Source organism: Pongo abelii, chromosome 16 (assembly GCF_028885655.2).
Source record: "Pongo abelii isolate AG06213 chromosome 16, NHGRI_mPonAbe1-v2.0_pri, whole genome shotgun sequence".
NCBI classification, from domain to species: domain Eukaryota; kingdom Metazoa; phylum Chordata; class Mammalia; order Primates; family Hominidae; genus Pongo; species Pongo abelii.
In genome coordinates this window covers 102576073-102582361 of record NC_072001.2, presented here as the reverse complement: position 1 = coordinate 102582361, position 6289 = coordinate 102576073, and positions in this window count along the sequence as shown.

The following is a 6289-nucleotide window of genomic DNA, read 5'->3' as shown; positions in this document are numbered from 1 at the left end:
GCTGGGGAGAAAGGAGAGCTGGTGGCCTTTTCCTTTTGTTTTGTATAATTTACGTACCATAAAATGCACATGTGAGTGTAGAATTCAGTGGCTATTAGTACATTCACAGAGTTGTAAAACGTCACTGCAATCTTGTTTTAAGTGACTGGTTGAGCTTCTGTGAGGCTGAGGATGCAGACTAGGCCTCAGGGCTGGTGAGGACTGGACTCCCTGGTGAGTAGGCCCAGGAGTCCCTTTCCTGGCACCTTCCATTTTCCTCCCGGGTGCTCGCTGTCTTTGTAAACATCTCTTTGGGTATGTTTTGCTTATTGTCTGACTTCTTTCCCTGAAGGCAGGGCCTAGCTCTGTGCAGTTCACCCACGAGTCCCAGAGCCCAGCACAGCACCTGCCCTCTGAAGGGGTGTCCTGCGAATACATGAATGAATGATGCAGTTTTAGCCTCAACTCTTTTTACAATGAGGCTATGAAACCCTCACTACATCTTCTAAATTTCCTTTGGTATCACTTTTCTCTTGTAATAAATGTGGGCAAAAGTATCTGCCCCCACCCAGGACTGCGCAGGAGAGATAGGAATTCTTTTTATTTATTTATTTTTTTGTGACAGGGTCTGGCCCTGTTGCCCAGGCTGGAGTGCAGTGGCGTGATCTCGGCTCACTGCAACCTCCTCTTCTCAGGTTCAAGCGACTCTCCTGCCTCAGCCTCCTGAGTAGCTGGGATTACAGGCATGCACCACCATGCCTGGCTAATTTTTGTATTTTTTGGTAGAGACGGGGTTTTGCCATGTTGGCCAGGCTGCAAGAGACAGCAATTCTTTGCTGTGTTGCTATACAGCTCTGGTTGGTGGTTAGGCCATTGGAAAGCCTTAGTTTTCTCTGAATTGGGATTGTTTGTCATTGTAGACTGTTCCTCTGCAGACTGGCACGCCCGTTTCTGCCCTGCTCTGCACTGGGGGCCTGCCAGAGAAGAGGGGCTGGAGCCCAGTGGGGGTTACCAGCATCTTCGCCAAGCGCTGTGCCCAGGAATGAGGCGCTGTTCCTGGCCGCACCTCTGGGGGACGCTGCCTTCGAATTCACTCACAGGTAGGCCGGCCCTGCCTGCAGGCCTCTTTCCACCCAGCCAACACCACACAGTCTTCATGTCTCCTGTGGCTTTTCAGCAGGCTGGATTTTCTCCTTAGGGTGTCTGGAAAAGGGAGTCAAGTTTCTCACTCCCCTCCCTCGCTACTTTCTCCTCCCTCTGCAGGCTCTGGATCAGGCTGCCAATCTGTAAATGATGATTTAGGTTTCTCTTTGTTGTTGTTTTGGTGCTGTGAAGACTGCCTTGTTAACACCAGGTGCGGAAAGATTAAAACTTATCAATCACCATCATCAAAGCAAGGAGGGGTAGGATGGTTTCAACTAGTCCCAAATTTCCTGGAGGAATTTGGCCTCTTGTCAATTCCCCTCTCCTGAGGCTGACATTACCAGCAGAACAAAGTCCTCTCCAGCTGCCCACTCTCGGGGTTTACTAAGTTAAAAATCTCTTAGCTTGGGCTCTGTGCTAAGCACAAGAAAGGGACCAACATTTCTTGACTGATAATATATTAGTTGTTTCTTGCAATTTGACTGTGGGACTCTAAGAATAGTATATTTTTCTGGAAGCAGAGTTTTAACAACCTAGAAAGCTTAATTAAGCTTTCCTGCTGCATTGTTTAAATTGAATTAGTAGCAGAAGAGTATTTTTAGAAGTGAAATGATTATTTCATGTAACAGATACATGTCTGAATATTCTTAAACCTCTATATAGACCAAAACATAGCTACAGAATTGACTTCACAAGTCTAAAAGTATGAGCGGTTGCTTGTACACACGTCATCACTATCCTATCTATTTATTCAATTTATACCTTGAATTCCTTTTTCCTAAGTACAAAGTGAGCCAGGGTTGGGAGGAGAACTTTTAAGAGCACTCTACAAACGTGATAGACCTGGAGTGATTTTTCAGCTCCTTCTGGTTTTGCTAGTCTGGGTGGGCTCACTTCCTACCTTTCAGTCTTGTTTGGATTTTGTTTCTTTTATTCAGAGGAACCAGGATATCACTTAGTGGTGACTGCTTTGTGCGTATTACTTTGGATAGTAAAAGTACCTGATATGGTTTGGTGGTGTCCACACCCAAATCTCATCTTGAATTGTAACTCCCACAATTCCCACATGTCATGGGAGGAACCCAGTGGGAGGTGATTGAATCATGGAGGCAGGTCTTTCCCATGCTATTCTTGTGATAATGACTACATCTCACGAGATCTGATTATATAAGGGGGAGTTGCCGGGCACAAGTTCTCTTCTCTTGTCTGCTGCCATGTGAGACATACCTTTCACCTTCCGCCATGATTGTTAGGCCTCCCCAGCCACGTGGAACTGTAAGTCCAATAAACCTCTTTCTTTTGTAAATTGCCCAGTCTCAGGTATGTCTTGATCAGCAGCATGAAAATGGATTAATACAGTACCATTAAAAAGTTTTGTTATGAGGAAGCTGCAGGTTAAAATAGAAAGCAGCCATTTAATTCATGCTTTGAAGTGTGCATCTTCTCAGAAACTTGGGTGACCAAAGTGAGGTCCCAGATGGCATATTTTCAAATGAATGCTCTAGCTATCATGGACCTTTAAGACTCTAGTGAAAAACATGACATGAAAGTGGTCCACATGAAACTCGCAGATTTTCCTGGGTCTTTCTATATAAGTAGAATAAAGACTGTTTGATACTGGTAATGTGGAAAATGTAGTTTGCAAATTATGGCCACCACAACTCCTGATGAAGATGACTAAAATATTAATATAAAAATAATGGGAACTGGCCAGGCACGGTGGCTCATGCCTGCAATCCCAGCACTTTGGGAGTCTGAGGCAGGCAGATCATCTGAGGTCAGGAGTTTGAGACCAGCCTGGTCAACATGGTAAAACGCCGTGTCTACTAAAAAAATACAAAAAATTAGCCAGGTGAGGTGGTGTGCACTTGTAATCCCAGCTACTCAGGAGGCTGAGGCAGGAGAATTGCTTGAACCCAGGAGGTGAAGGTTGCAGTGAGCCGAGATTGAGCCACTGCACTCCAGCCTGGGCAACAGAGCTAGACTCCATCTCAAATTAAATTAAATTAAATTAAATAATGGGAACCATCTAATAGAAGTAGAGGAAGTGATCTCAAGTAGGAATCAACTATATTTGCCTGCTACAGGTTTGGCAAAGGCGCTGAGAGGGCTTCTTGGAGAAACCTGAGGGTGAGTTGGGGTGAGGCACAATGAATTCTATTTGAGGAATTTTCCACGTCCTCTGAGATAGGTTTGCCAATTCAGATACATCAATGAGATCACGCAAAGATATGGGACTGGGCAAGACTGTCCCAAAGGAAAGTGGCATGCGAAGACAACTCCTTGAGGTGGCCACAGGCACAGGCAAAAGTCAAGTTATTTCTTGCTTTCTTTTGATATTTGTGACATCAGATGATTCTGCTCTTTAATCTCACTTTTTCATGTTTACCTTTAGCAGGAGTTTCAGTATTTCTCCCTGTCTCCTCCTCTGCCAAACACTGCAAATCCAGGAAGCTTTTGTAAACAATCATGCACTGTTTCTTTTAAATTTGTATAGTACCTCCTTCGATTAGGGCTTTTCTGGTGACCTGCAAAACCTTTGGGCTTCCCTTCATCTTCAGCTACTCACTTAGCTCAGCTTCCTACAAGGTAAACAGAGGTGGGCTCACTTTCATTTCAGGTTTCCTAAATACTGAGCCTAAGTCTTTCTTCAGAAGAGCCATCCCCCACACCCATGGAGACATGGTCCAGGCTACTCCTACACTCAGCCTATTAGTAATCTCAGAGGCTGCTGCGGGTCAGTGCCAGGCACCAGCAAGTCGTAGGAATGTGACTGATGTTACCAATTCATAACATTTCTTTTTTCTTTTTTTTTGAATGGAGTTTTGCTCTTGTTGCCCAGGCTGGAGTGCAATGACGCAATCTCAGCTCACTGCAACCTCCACCTCCTGGGTTCAAGCGATTCTCCTGCCTCAGCCTCCCAAGTAGCTGGGATTACAGGCGTGCACCACCACACCCAATTAATTTTCGTATTTATAGTAGAGATGGGGTTTCACCATATTGTTCAGGCTGGTCTCGAACTCCTGACCTCAAGTGATCCACCCGTCTCAGCCTCCTAAAGTGCTGGGATTACAGGTGTGAGACACCATAACATTTCTTTCCTTAAATTTGGATTTTCTTTCAGAGCAAACATAGGCACTGGTAAAATTATGCTCATTTGTAAGTAATGCCTTGTTTCTAAAGCGGTGGTATTTCATCATCTCCCCCCACCCACACCACCCTCTTCTTTTCTCTTTTCTCCAGTCTCTTTACTCTTCACACTTCCTAAGTCTGCAGAGTTTCTCAGCCACAAAAACTCCCCAAAGGGTGCGGCTTGCTCTTCTGCAGCTGACACAAGGACCCCTGCTGCTACCCTCGTCTTCCTGATGCCATTTTCTTGGTGTTCACACAGCTCTTTCTGTGAGCTGTTCATTTTAACTAAAGCTGGATCCCACAGCTTATTTTGGTAGTGACCCCAGATCAACATGCCAACTATTAATATTTTGGCCATGAATCTGATGTAAATCAATGCTGTGAATTTAATATTAAGCAAAAGCTTAATTGATGAAACTCCAGCTTGTTTTGTTGTTGCTGCTTTTACATAATACGTCAAATGGAGATGGTTCAGGGAAACCTAATGAAGACCGCATAGACATGGCCCACCGGACAGTCACACAAATAAAATACGTTTGGAATGAAATCCTATTCCAAGCCTCATCATACGTGAATCTTACATTAAATAAAGAGATAACATTCTCTGGGCCAGGCGCGGTGGCTCATGCCTACAATCCCAGCAAATTGGGAGGCTGAGGTGGGCAGATCACCTGAGATCAGGAGTTCGAGACCAGCCTGGCCAACATGGTGAAACCCCATCTCCACTGAAAAAAATACAAAAAATTAGCTGGGTGTGGTGGCGTGCGCCTGTAATCCCAGCTACTCGGGAGGCTGAGGCAGGAGAATCGCTTGAACCCGGAGGCAGAGGTTGCAGTCAGCTGACATCATGCCATTGCACTGCAGCCTGGGCGACAAAGTGAGACTCAAGAAAAAAAAAAAAAAAAAAAAAAACAGATAACGTTTTCCAAGATTGCCCTGGTTGAAAAGAGCTGAACCGATCATGTGTGTTTATAAAAATAGTAGCAATTTAGTACTTGCTTGTAAAAGAATTAATCTTCCATCAGTCTGCTCAGATAAAATCATAGAGGAAGAAACTGGAAGAAATTGATATTTTCAAGCACAATAGAAAGAAAAAGACTTAGGTTTAAAAATATAATAAATATACATATAAATATAAATTATATTAAATGATATTGGTAGACATGTAATACTTTTTTGTTTTTTTGAGATGAAGTCTCACTCTGTTGCCCAGGCTCGAGTACAATGGCACGATCTTGGCTCACTGCAACCTCCACCTCCGGGGTTCAAGCAATTCTCCTGCCACAGCTTCTTGAATAGCCAGAACTATAGGCACCTGCCACCACACCCGGCTAATTTTTGTATTTTTAGTAGAGACGAGGTTTCGCCATGTTGGCCAGGCTGGTCTCAAACTCCTGACCTCATGTGATCTGCCCACCTCAGCAAATGTGCTGGGATTATAGGCACGGGCCACTTCATCTGGCCAGTAGACATGTAATACTATGCAGTGATTATGTACATCTATGTTTGTTGATACAGCTTTTCATAATAAGTGAAGAAAGCAGGTTATAAAACTGCATAGAAAGATGCCATTTAAGTCAGACCACATATGTATGTGTAGGATTCATACAAAAGAATGAAAAGATAGGCAAATATTCATCAAAAGAGAGGGGATTAATTAAATTTCAAGCTTTTACTTCATGCTTTTCTTTAGCCTGCAGTATTACTTTTGTAATTAGAAAAATGCTACTTTAATATGATTTAGAAACTGTAAAAAATTCTACATGGATAGAGAATTCCTGGAAGGAGACTGGGATTAAAGTATACTTCTGTACTTAAAAAAAAAAGATCAGGTCTTCCCTTTTAGGGTAGTCAATCCTGTAATTCCAGCACTTTGGGAGGACGAGGCCAGGAGTTCAAGACCAGCCTGGCCAACATGGCGAAACCCTGTCTCTACTAAAAATACAAAAATTAGCTGGGTGTGGTGGCATGTACCTGTATTCTCAGCTACTCAGGAGGGTGAGGCAGGAGAATCACTTGAACTCGGGAGGAAGAG